This window comes from Nuphar pumila, chromosome 6 (genome assembly GCF_984573655.1).
Source record: "Nuphar pumila chromosome 6, dmNupPumi1.hap1.1, whole genome shotgun sequence".
Classification (NCBI taxonomy): domain Eukaryota; kingdom Viridiplantae; phylum Streptophyta; class Magnoliopsida; order Nymphaeales; family Nymphaeaceae; genus Nuphar; species Nuphar pumila.
The window spans coordinates 25,317,848-25,331,060 of NC_143254.1; the positions used below are offsets into that span (position 1 = coordinate 25,317,848).

Below are 13,213 nucleotides of genomic sequence, written 5' to 3' on the forward strand. Positions count from 1 at the left end.
TGTGGAGCTTGATTTAGAGTTTTTGCCCTTACAGGAGGGGGGGTCTGGGGGCTCCCCCCCGACGCAGGTTCCGGGGGGGAGCCTAATTCAGAGTTTTTAGTTAAAATGGAGAATAAAATGATCATAGAAATCATTGAAAATTTACAGAAATAAACTAGACTCAATAACGAAGACACCACTTTATATGACCTTCGGTTAGGGAGATATGACCCTGACAAGTTGGTCCTAATTTGGATAGCGATTTGCTTACTGAATAACACTACAAATCACTATAGTGATTTGCGAAAGACACTACAAATCTCTGTAGTGAGATCCAACAACACCATAAATCGTTGTGGGGCTCGTTGGAGACCCGAAAATACTATAAATCGCTGTAGGAAGGCCCGACAATACTACAAATCGTTGCTAGAAGACCGAACAATATAAATCACTGTAAATCTTGTTGGAAACCCGACAACACTAAAAATCGCTGTAGGGGAGTCATTAAAAAAATCATGGGAAAGAAACAGAAAAAGAAAAATAGAAAAATCGTAGGAAGGGGTGTTACGAAAACCTCGAGCAAGAAATAATCGAAAGAAACATGAGCCCCACGATTAAACAAAACGCTTTATTGCGCTTTTTCGATAGTTAAAAGAGGGAAAGAAAATAAAAAAATTATACAAGGCCCCACAAAAATTTGGTCCGGGGGGGCGCTGCCCCCCGAGCCCCCGCCAGGGGCGCCCCCCTTGACCCCCGCCCGCTGACTGCGCAACGGAACCCACGCCGGGGGGGAGCCCCAGGACCCCCCTCCCTTAAGGGAAAAAACTCTGAATTAGGCTCCACAACGAATCAAGTTGAACGATGCTATAGTCAGTGCGCAGGTTAGTCAGTGTTTGATGGAGCAATATAGGATCGTCTGCTAGATGTGTACAAAAGTAGAAAGAGAAGGGAGAGAGAGTGAGAGGGTTGATGTTCATGGCCTTCTCTAGGGGAAACTCTTTGCCTCCCTTGATTTCTTCTCTAGAGAGAGAGGGGGGGGGGGGTTACAGTGTTTTACGGAGAAGGAAGAAGAAAAAGAAGAAGATGACAATGAAAAGTTCAAACAAACATTTTTAACGGCTCAGGTTCGTTTCGCTGGATGACCATCGGATCGCCGACTCACCATCGTTTCGCCGGATCACCATCGGATCGTTGGCTAATGTTTGTTTCACTATGTAGACTTTGAAAAGTCAACATCATCCTCGACTTTCTGGATGAAGGACATGTTTGTCCTTTTTTTGAACCATTTGTTTTCCTTTTTTGAATGAAGGACATTTTTGTCATTTTCTCAAACCGTCATTTTATGGCAAGAATAGCAAGAAAGGGTACTTAAGTCTTTGCAACCGAACCAGACTCCAATGCTGAGTGATGTCAACATATACAGGAATACGAGCCCCATGTGCTTCTATATGTGGTGCTTTTTGGGACCCCCGAACACAGACGTGGGATTCAGTGAATCATTGGGGGCGAACATACACCACCCTCCCGGGGCCTGATGGTGTTTTGACTGTTAAAAACCACTGCTAAAAGGCATAAATGCGCAAAAACAGGCATTTTTTGCATGGGCTGTCCATCAAAGCTGTGATGGACGGCCTATCTGTTTGCAATGGTAGCTGCGCACTTAAGGGTTGTGCAGCTACCACTTTTTCACACACACACACACACACACACACACACACACACACACACACACACACACACATATATATATATATATATATATATAAACTTGAAACCATCTCTGGGCACTTTCAAGAAAGCATCTACTTTTTAAAAAAAAACCATCCATCTCGGGGCATGGATTGTGTGCATTCTATCCTCCACCTTGTCGCAGTTGGGTGGATCGACCCCTTTAAGACTCTTCTTACATGCTCCAGCACACTTGGAAAATCTGCTCCCACGTGTCCTCCCGAGATGGATTCCCTTGACCAAAAGTAACCTGGTTCCTAACTATCCAGGTCTTTCGTATCATTATTTGACAGTTAACAATCAAGCTTTTAGCCACCATCTTGTCCTGAAAACAATGCTTCCCCTACCTATTCAACTACTTATTTCATTTTGTGGGATTCTTTTCCTACCTAACATGTGTACCAACTATACCCACACCTTCTTTATGACAGAGCATTTAAAGAATAGGTGCATCAGGTGTTCATTCTCTTGAAGCATAATATGCACACGCTTGTGATCAGAATTCTTAGCCTCCTAATTCGGTCATGGGTTCAACAGTTTTGTTCACAACAAAATATAGGGTGATAGCCACCTTGGAATAGTGCTCTTCGCACTAAATCAATTTATGAGATGTTGTCGCCTTTCTTCTTAATAGTATCCTACACGGCTTTGGAAGTGAACTGTTTAGATGTCCATACAAACTTGTCCTCATTTCTAGGGATGTCAGTAGATCGGGGGGAAATGGGGGCCTGCCCCACCTCACCCTGTTTGGACTGGGGATGGAGGATATGAAAAAGAGATGGAGGTTGAAATCACAACCCATGCGAGGATGGAGGCGAGAATGGACTTAACGCTTTTTTCTGCCTCGCCCCGATCTCTACTTTGCTCCACCATCACCCTGCTCCATCCTGTCCCATCCCCAATCCTTCTTTAGGGATGACAATAGACTGATGGATGCTTATGTGCGGACTTTCTTGATCTGTCAGTAAGACAAGCTCATCAACCAAAGACCTGGTGGACTACTGGAGCCCCTACCAGTGCCAAGCCGTCCATGGAAGTTCATAACCATGGACTTCATCCTGAGCTTGCCAAAAGCCCAAGGTTACAGTTCTATTTATGTAGTTGTGGACAGGTTTTTGAAGTATGCTATCTTCGTGTTGTTCTTTGTCACCTGCTCAACTGCCGATACCACTAAGTTGTTCGTGTATAATGTAATCAAATATTAGGAAATCTCTGAGTGCATTGTCAGTGATTGTGATGCCTGCTTCACTAGCAAATTTTGACGAGAAGTATTTTGCTTGATTGGGACAAACTTGCATTTCAACACAACTTTTCACTCCCAAATCGATAAGCAAACAGAGAGAATCAATGGCATGTTGGAGAAATATCTACAACACTTTGTCAGTGACAATCAAAGAAATTTGGGTTGATTTACTTGATGTCGCTCAATTCTGCTACAACCTCCAAAAGAGTAAGTCATCCAGCCATAGTCCATTCGAAGTTGCAACCAGACAATAGTCGCAGACTTCGTACTCACTTGCCGTGCAATGACATGGCAAAACACCTTATGCATACCATTACATCAGGAACTGACAGGATCAGACAGAGTTAGCAAAAACATATTTGAATAAGGCAACCAAGCGCATGAAGAAGTAGGCATATGAGAAATATTAGCCAGCAGAATTTTGTTGGAGATATGTTATTGGCAAAGCTCTTTTTCGATTGCACAACTATCTTTTGGGCTCACCATTGAGGTCTCATTTGCAAATATGATGGCCTTTTCACCATCACTAAGCGCATTGGAAACTTGGCATACCGACTGAACTTATCATCAAACTTTCAAGTGTATCTGATCTTTCACATGTGCAACCTGAAGTTGTTCTACAAAGATGAATGAGACTCTCAATGCAGCATGTCTCAACGTGCTCCAATTTCATAGTGCACACTATCAACGACCATCATTCCAGGCAAAGAACTGAAAGTTATCTTCAACCACTCCAACAACTATTTTGGTGAAGTCAAAAAGTATATAGTACAGTGAAAAGGTGTACCAGAATGTGAAGCTACCTGCGAGAAAGCTAGCAACATGTTTTATCATCATCAACTTATGAAGGACTACCATGAACAGCTGGCCTCGAGGACAGTGCCAACTTAGGTGAGGGAGCGTGTTCCAGACCATCATTTTTTTCACCTTTTTGTTTCTGATGTATATACCTCTTCGTCACTCTTGAGTGTCCCCAAAAGGTCTTATGGCTTAAGAACCTCATGTAATATGCTTACAAGTTGTTATAAAAGAAGTTTTATGCATCAATACCTCCTTGCTCACTTTGTGTTTATGCATGCGCGTACTCTTGCTTTAGCTTCCACGCATGTGTTGTGAGTTGCTTGTGCGCTTAAAAGGCCTGCTTTCAGTGCTTGTGATTACCTGAAGCTACGTCGCAAGGGCTTTTGCTTCTAAGCCTGTGACACTGTATGTCTGTCCTCCTATTTTTGGGCTATACTCTCTAATCAATGGCGTTTTCAATTGTAATGTTCACTACCTGACAATATTATGCATCCTGAATACTTCTTGATAGTTAAGACAATAAAAGACCTATTGCCCATGAATCCATACAAAATTTTATTCTCCCCATTTTCATGCATCCATCTCGCACCTTTGCTTAGTGTTTCTACCCCTTTCCTCATGCTTCGCTAGTCCGCTGATCCATGTCGACCTTTCGTGCCTATCTACATAAATTCTTGTTAATATATTTCTCCTTTACCATCACAATCCAGATCCACGAAGTGTCTTCATTCATAATCAAGGGCCAAGTATTCTTTGCCAGGCAAGCTGCATTATGCGCCTCCATCCTTTTAATCCCCAAGTCTCCTTCTCTAGGCTTAGAAGCCTTCTCCCAACTAATAAGGTGCTCATAATAGGTCTATTGAGGTTCATACCAGAGGAAGTCTCTCATTATCCCCTTCATCTTTTTTATTGTGCATCTCAGAATCATGAAACATACATTCAAAAAATTAGGAAGGAGGCAACGACTTTGATAAGTGTTACCCTTCCCTCAAGGGAGATGCGTCTACTGCTCCACGTCTCTAACCTTATTTAAAATTTCTCTACCGAGGCCTCACATAGATGCCCTTTAAGTAAACCTCTGAAAAGGGGCACCTCAAAATATTTAGTAGGGAGTGATTCAATCTTCCAACTTCACCAAGCTTGAACATACTGCACTCTTCTCATGTCTATACCAAAGAGAATCATCATAGATTTCTCAAAACTTATTGTTAGCCCTAATGTGCCCTCAAACTCCATCTTCAAGAAGTTTTGATTTGATCAATTCTTGTCTCAAATGAGAAAAAGTGAATCATCTATAAAAAATGGAATGGTTCCAACTAAAAGCCCCAACTTGACAAGCTACTGTCTCCTGTAGCTCCTCATTGCATAATTTTTTAATCAATCTCTTTATGACCATGAAAAAGAGGTATGGGGAAATCGGGTTATCCTAACTTAATCCCCATAAGGTTTGCCTGATTACCCATTCACAATCACAATAAACTACAATGTTGACAAGCATCATAATTAAATGCACCCATTCATCTCAAAATAAAAAAACCCAGAGAGCATCTTCCAAAAAATTGCACTCTACACTATTGTATGTCTTTTTTAAGTCTATCTTGAACAAGATGCTTTGCTTTTAAATGTAATCCATGGTATCCACTATTTCATGTGCAATCATAATGCTTTCTTGAATTGTCCCTCCTTTCAAGAAATCTCTTTGATTATCAATCTTTAAAGTATCTCCCTCATTCCTTCCACCATTAACTTTATACACAAAATTTCAAAGACTTATGGGCCCAAATTGGTTTATCCTATTGGCCCCTTTCACATTGAGAATCAAAACTATATTGCTTATGCTAATTCTCTTTACCATCATGTGTCTCTTAAAGTAGTTGATGGTCGCTTTACACACATACTCTCCTACCATGTTTCAATGGAACTGAAAGAAACTCCTTGGGAAGCCATCTAGTCTGGGAGAACCACTACCCTTAATCCCGAAGACCACAATGTTAACTTCCTATTTCGTCACTGGTAAAGCAAATTCATGTTTTCCTTTGGACTCACCTTATCACATGCCCTTTCTTCGCTTCATTCTTAAGTAGTCGGTCTACCTTAAAATAGGTGTTTAAAATATGATGCAGCTTCTTTTTAAATTTCCTTGTAGGTGCAAGAAAATGATCCATCCTTCCTTGCAATCATTAAGAGTTTTCTTCTATGTACATTACGGTTCACCAAAATATGGAAGAACTGTATGTTTCCATCACCTTTTAACCCACCAACAATGAGCTTTTTGCCTTCAGAACTTCTCTTCCCTTGCTAGCTGATAGCATTTGCAATTCATCTATCAAGGCAATCTCCCTTTCTACGACTCTGTGGAGATCATGTCTTGTTTTTGCAACTCCTCCAACTACATGGTGGCCTTCCTAATACGGCTTGGGAGGTCCCCCTTGATTTTTTTATTCCAAAGCTGAAGATTTCTATCAACTGCTTGAGGTTTCTGTATTAACCAAATCATAAGTCACCCTTCCATTGAAAAGTTCTACCCATTAGACACCACCTCTTCATAATCATGTCTCATCCTTCACAAACCAAAGTATCTAAATGATGTTTTCCTTTGAGTTTTTTCTATATGCTAACAACCAAAGCCACATGGTCAGATAGAGGCCACAATCATCCAGATACTACTAGGCCACAATCATCCCGAGTATCTGGTTAAATTCCTCCATTCCTATTATAGTTGAGCTTGCACTCCACCTATCCTGCACAATCCTCACCTCATTCCAATTGCCTAACATCATTCATGGCAAATCCATATTGTGACCCCTTATTGCTCTTCATAACTCTCTTTTATCAAGATACTGATTGTGATAATAAACTCCTAAGACCACTAGAACTACATGTCCCACCTCTATCACTGTCGTATTCTACATTGACAGGTGATACACTTCAACCATGACTGAACTCTCGTTCCATAATCAAATTATCCAACTATGTTTGGAAGCCTCAAAGTTTTCGGCCATAGAAAACCCAAAAATATCCCTATCTAATTATAGAAGGTAATCATGCTTTGCCTTTGTTTACAACAAAAAAGATACATCTACCACCAGTTTGAGTAGCTATGCAATTCTACGTCACGCCTGTCTATGCCCCAAACCCCATACATTCCATGCGAGGAACCTCATTGGAAATTATTTGGCACCCCACCCCCAATCCCTATAGGATATTCTCCTTCTCCATGCAACTTCTCATATTCTCTATTATGAACCTTATTTTGGCCATGCATTTTTGCTCTTAGGGTTCTCTTTCTAACTATCCTTATTTCCCTTCTTTCTGCTCACGGGCATTGTAGACATCATGAAGTAGAAACCTCACTGACATTATCTTATGAATCCTCCTATTCCTTTGATATCCTTTCCTCTTGCCCCCTCTTTGCCTCCACTAGGGTTAATCTCCTCTTTTCTAATCACCTTCTCGTGCTTATTTTCATCTGCATCACTTCCTCTTCTAAAGATTTTTCATCTGCACCCCTATTTTTTAGGACTCGATTTGATGTGAACATAGGATGCTCTCATCCATTATATTCAACACTTGAACGTGACTCTAACTTGACGTGATCATTGAATGCTCTCATCCACTACTTGAACATTAACCAACAATTCTCCCCTTTAACGTGAAAGTCCCTGCACACCTATGGATTCTCTGAACACTAGAAATTTTATAGTTGCGTTCGATTCTCCCCCCTCCTATATTATAGTTGCTTTGTCTCTTGTGAATCGATGTTTCCTTTTACTGAAGATTCTCTAATGCTCAGTTATTAGTTTGTTGGCTTCCAAAGCTCCTTCTCCCCTTTCTTATATTAATCCCTAGCTATCATTGTCTGACAATCTTCTTTTGATGTGACAACCTCTCTAATGGGGGTCCCCTCACTCTCACAAATATTTTACAGTCAATATTAGAATGTCAATCCTATTCTACTCATTCTTTTCTCCCATTACCACCTTTGTATTCTACCTACAATTAATGACTTTAACCTCTGTCATTCATCCTTTTGCAGAGGACTTCATTCCTCCTTCAATTTTGGGTAGTTTCCCACATTATGATATTTGGATTTACATGTAGTGCAATATTTTATCCTGCTTTCATATACCACCAACTTCTGAAATCGTCCACATTCTCTATTGCCACCTAAAAAGAAGACATTAAAGTAAACTTAACAAAAGATCAACTTTTATCCTGGTGAAATCAAGGCACTGTTGGTTCCTTGTAATTGCATCCACCTCCAATAGTTGCTTTCATGCACTTAGCCACCTTCATAAATAACTCCATGGACTACAACTTAGCCGATAGCTTCATAAGCCGGATCCACATTAAGGGTTTCTTTAAGTTTCAATTCCATTTGCATTACCCATCTGGTCACTAGCAGAGTACATCCTGCAACTTTCCACACCCCGTATCTGATATCTTCCTCCCTAAAAAATATGATTAGAAAGAGCCCCTCCCCCAATATAAAAAACTAAATATTTGTTATTGAGAGACTTGTTATTGAGGGACGCTACTACTACAACTTCATGAAGGCATAGCTATACTCTAGTCTTTTGTTACTATTCCCTCCTGAAAAGCCTGTAAGAAGAGTTCATTTGAAGGGGTTGAGCATATGAAAATACATTGCCATTAAGATCACGATCGTCTGGTTATCCCCCTCATCCATAGCAATTGGTGGAATATTTGCTCTTGCAGATGAGCAAGTGCTTTCGACCACATTTCTCATGATGGCTTGTTGCTCCCTTCCTCTTTATTCAATTCATTGATGCCTCTTCCCACCTCCCAATGGTAGGCCTTCCTTGGATATCAGCTCCCTTGAAAGCGAATTCTGGAGAGTTTGATAAGTGGTCATCTGTTCTAGGAAAACCTCCACTGGAGTAGAAATAAGTTGTGGCTTCACAAGTGAGATGATCTTTTATCAGCCATCTACCCTTCTTGGTCTCGGCCAACTGTGGTCTTCAAACGAGGGTTTGGGAAAGGTTTTTGTTGGAGTGTGAAGGTTGTTCTCTAATTATATGATAATCTTATACTTTCCCTAAATTTTTGGAAGTTAATTTTGTAATTTTATCTCAAACATTTTGTAGAATCAAATTATAAAAGTCTTCCTTGAGTTAGATTACAAGTCATGCAGAATCCTTGTAATATCCAGACTATACTTGTAGATTGTTTTGTAACTTTTTCTTTGGCTTCCTCTATTTAAAAAATGACGTTCGACTTTTATAAGGATTTCATAACCTAATAACAAGGTTTCAATGCAGCTATAGATGTAAGCAATTTTTGCCAAACCACGTAAATGTTTGTTCCTGATTTCTTCTTTTGCTTCTATCCTTTATTTGTTTGTTGATCTTTTCCCAATAGCTTTCTTCTCACTTGAGTGTCACTTTTTAACTTTAAGCCAACTTACCTAGCAAGGTGTATAGAGCTCTAGGCAAACTTGCAAAATTTAACAAGACAATCCCGTATAGTTTTACTTTCGCTTAAAAAAATATCTTGCATAGTTTTACTTGATTGATTAAATTAGTCCATTCTAGAGAGTTCGCTTTATCGAGAGTATGAGCACTCGCCCCGTGGGATGCTGTCATAAATATATGAGGATATGGGGACATTGCGGTGCATGCTGGACTCATAAGTTCAAATTAAATAAGACAAAAAAGGGCTACAACACGACAACATTTTTAATTTTAAATCAATAAAATGCTATTTTTCATATTTAATATTTAAATATATTTTTATTGAAATAGGCAGTTGAATATTTAAGTTAGTTTTTTATCGAATAATTGAGATTAGCATACATAACCTCTTAAATCCCAAAAGTGGCAACTAGTGGTAAGGGTTACCTGGTTTGCAACTAGAGTGTAGTCATCATAGAGAGTGGGTCATCGGTGATTTAACGATGTGGACACCCTCCTTCGTTGCATGCTTAGTATGAGATAAATATGAATCCTAAAGTCATTCTGGGATTAAAGAGCGAGAATCATCATAATCATTTCACGATATCACTCATGAGAGAACGCGTAAAATACAAGTTTGAAAATATGGTTTAATGTATTAAACTTAGCTTATGACTTAAGGCTATACTCAGATAGTAGTGTTTGGGGACTCTGGACGACCATGATAGTTGATAGCCATCATGGTTAGGATGTAGCATGAACCATACCGAGATTGAGATTGAGACTGACCTTCCGACTAACTACTGGTAGAGTCTTCTTTTTATTTCATTATAGTGCTTAGTGATCCGAGGATCACTAACAATATATGGTTCATTGTCTGGTCAACATGTAGAATTTGAGTATTTTACGTAGGTTGTTATGCCCATAAACGGCTATGATCAGTATAACCGACCTAGGTTAGTTTGATGTGATAGAGTGTTTAAGAGAATTAATGGAGGAATAATTAAAATATACAAATTTTTGTGGTGTATCGAAAACTAAATTCAGACTAGAGGCTTAAAACTCATTACAGTTGTAAGTTAAAGTGTTTATTTGTTTATAATTATTTCTTATTGGGTTGTAGACTCACCTACCTTTTTAATTACAACTATAGGTTATAGGCATACTAACACAAGCAGGACATGACCAATTATTTCTTCAATAAAGCACTTGGTAGTTTTTATTTTTTTTGTCATTAAATATTTATATATTTCTTATTTCTTATGTTATTAATAATGAACATTATGAAAAAAAGTAAGTTATTGAAAAAAAAATTAATTTTTTTTTAGCTATATTTTCTTTGTGTGAATTTTGTATGATTACCTTCTGACCAGTAATACCAATCAAACTCGGATTCCTAAAATCTCAGATCGGGATCGAACTCGGATTCCTGAAATTTCAGATCGGGGTGTTATATGTGCTTTCTTGACTAAGATAAAGGCTAATCAGCTTTTACAAATATTTACATGACCAATGTCAAAATCAACATCAACAAAAGCAGAGAGATATCTCAAGAAACATTCTTTCAAAGAAAGAAAAGATAAAAACGAAAGCTAGAACTGAATCCTATGGCCCCATGTCTTGCCTGCACCTGTCAACCTTCATACCACAGAGACAACAAGCCACAGCTAGACACTGAGTCGACTTCCTTATTCAAATCGATTACAGGCCCCTCCTTTGACCTCAAACCCTTACTGCATCTCATTTGCTTGGAAATAACAAGGGAGGGCACAGCATCATCTTCTCTCACTCTTTTGAAACCTCTCTCTGCTCTTTCTCTCTCTACATTCACTATCTTCTCCTGGGCACTCCTTTTATCTTTTTTCCTATCACCACTCTGCACTGATGAGTCTTTCTTGAAGCAGCTATCAAAGTCTTCCAACTCAAAGGCTGGCTGCCAAATCCTGCTGTTGATTATGGATGGCTTCATCATTGAGTTCTTCTTCCTTAGCATTTGCACCCTCTCTGCTTCTCTGTCTACTATGGCGCAGAAGGTAAGGATCTCCAGCGTATTCCCGATTGGTTCGAACATGTTATCATCTTTTCCTTCTACTCTTTCCTTACTTTCCATCATCTGAAACTGTTTGGCACACCAGGGTTGAATATAGGTAAGATGCAGCTGTTGGACCATGTTCATACTGGAAAATTAGGGGCTTCAAAAATAATCAACCTACTATGTACGGTACTTTCTCTGGTCATAAAATCATATTTTCATTGAAAAATCATTATTCAAAAGCCAGTTCCTACTATCTGGAACATGCTGAACACATCTACGAGGCATCATTGGGTCAAAACAACCTACAGGGTAAGTCATATGGTGGTAAAGCAGGACCCTAAATGGAGTTCGGTTTCGCTCCCCTATGTCTTGTGTGCTTCCACAACTTAGGGGTGTTGGGGAGGGGAAAGGGCTTTATTAGCGCTGGTAAATGAACCAAATGAGATCGACAAGCTTGACTTGTTCAAGCTAGGCTCGCCCTTCAGGCGAGCCGACCTGTGCTTGAGCTCCTGATTAGGTTGAGCTAAACGAGTTGAGCAAGAGATGATTCGTTTACGAAAGAATTATATTGTTTCAAAGTTACAAGTAATACAATTTGAACTTTTAGACCTTTTGAGTGGGCCTCGAATTATCAAGAAAAATACATTGTTTTAAATGTAAAAGGTAATATAATTTAGGCTCTAAACCTAATGCTTGTAAAATATATGGATTACTACTTAACGAGCCTGCACAAGCTTTAGTTGATCACCTATTATGTTTTGCTTGCCGAGCCTATTTTACGATTTCAAACAAGCTATTTATAAGAGCCAAGCACAAGCAGAGCTGTGAGCAGCTTTTGACTTTTTTTCTAGTTCCCAATCTTAACCTTATGCTTTTTATGCAACAAATGGTTGCTCTAATTAGGGGACTCGAACCACATACCATACCATCTATATGATTATAAGAACATCCTTGTGTAGAAAACTGTTTTCCTACTAGTGAGGGGTTTTTCTAACATGCAACAAATGGCCGGCCAGAAAATTGCTGTGTTTTATTTATTTTTATTTTTTCAACTGAAAATCTAGTTTTTGGTTATGCAAACATTTAAAAGTCAAAACCTCGTTTTTTTAGCAAACTTGTTTTGCCAAAAATCGGGTTTTGAGACAAAACTTGGGTATTTCAAAACCAAGATTGTCTCTTGTCATTTAAGCGTGGTCTAAGCTTAATGGTATGCTAGCCAGAAAGAAAAGTAAAACCAGAGAGATGCCGATTCAAACATGATGATGAACAGAATGAGAGAAGGGAAAACAAACTTACATATGATGATGATTATGCTAAGGTGGTCGATGGTGGTAACACAGACTTGCTCTTCCCGTTAATAAAAGCAGATCCTGAGATGGAACGCAATGTTATTCCCTTGATGGACGGTGGAGGAGGAGCTATGTTTAGTTGGAGGCAGGATCAGATCACATAAGCACCATCAAGATCAGGAATGCAGTATATGGATTTTTCCAGTGAGACTCCAAAGTGGCCATATTTAACAAGGACGCTAGTTGGTTTATGTGGTCGATGGTCATAAGAATCGTGCAAAAGTACAGTCGGCGTGCAGAGAGAGAGAGAGAGGGACGGAGGAGTTTTTTTCTTGATCGTCTTCCTTCTCTGCGCGTTGAATTTGGTAAGATGAAAACCGACGCGAGCTTCTCGTTTTCCAAGGCCTAACTTGTATAATAAAATGACCTTTTTATCCCCACCACTGTTGGCAAAGTTGCAACTATTCTGGGCCTTATACAAATTGATGTGAGCAATTGGTGCTTGGAGAGGTCGGATCAGGTGAAATGTCAAAACACGTTTTTTTGTGTTTTGAAATCGCCATCGTCCGATGCCTTCATCACCACCATTCATTGTGTATGGGATCGACCATTCACTGTGAATTGATGTCATACACAATGAATGGTGGTGATTTCAAAACACAGAAAAATTTGTGGTGCAATGTTAACTGGTGGGTCAGACTAGGTTCGGATCTTCACATTACAG

The 13,213-nt window shown here is 39.5% G+C and overlaps 1 long non-coding RNA gene across 1 annotated transcript; it reads right to left on the minus strand.

Moving 5' to 3' along the window:
- Window positions 1-10,635: 10,635 nt before the first annotated feature.
- LOC149834405 (uncharacterized) lies at window positions 10,636-12,851 on the minus strand. The gene is made up of 2 exons (XR_016432534.1): window positions 12,497-12,851; window positions 10,636-11,284 (listed from the first exon to the last, which is right to left on the minus strand). It is a non-coding gene; the product is annotated as an uncharacterized LOC149834405 (long non-coding RNA).
- Between the last annotated feature and the right edge of the window lie 362 nt (window positions 12,852-13,213).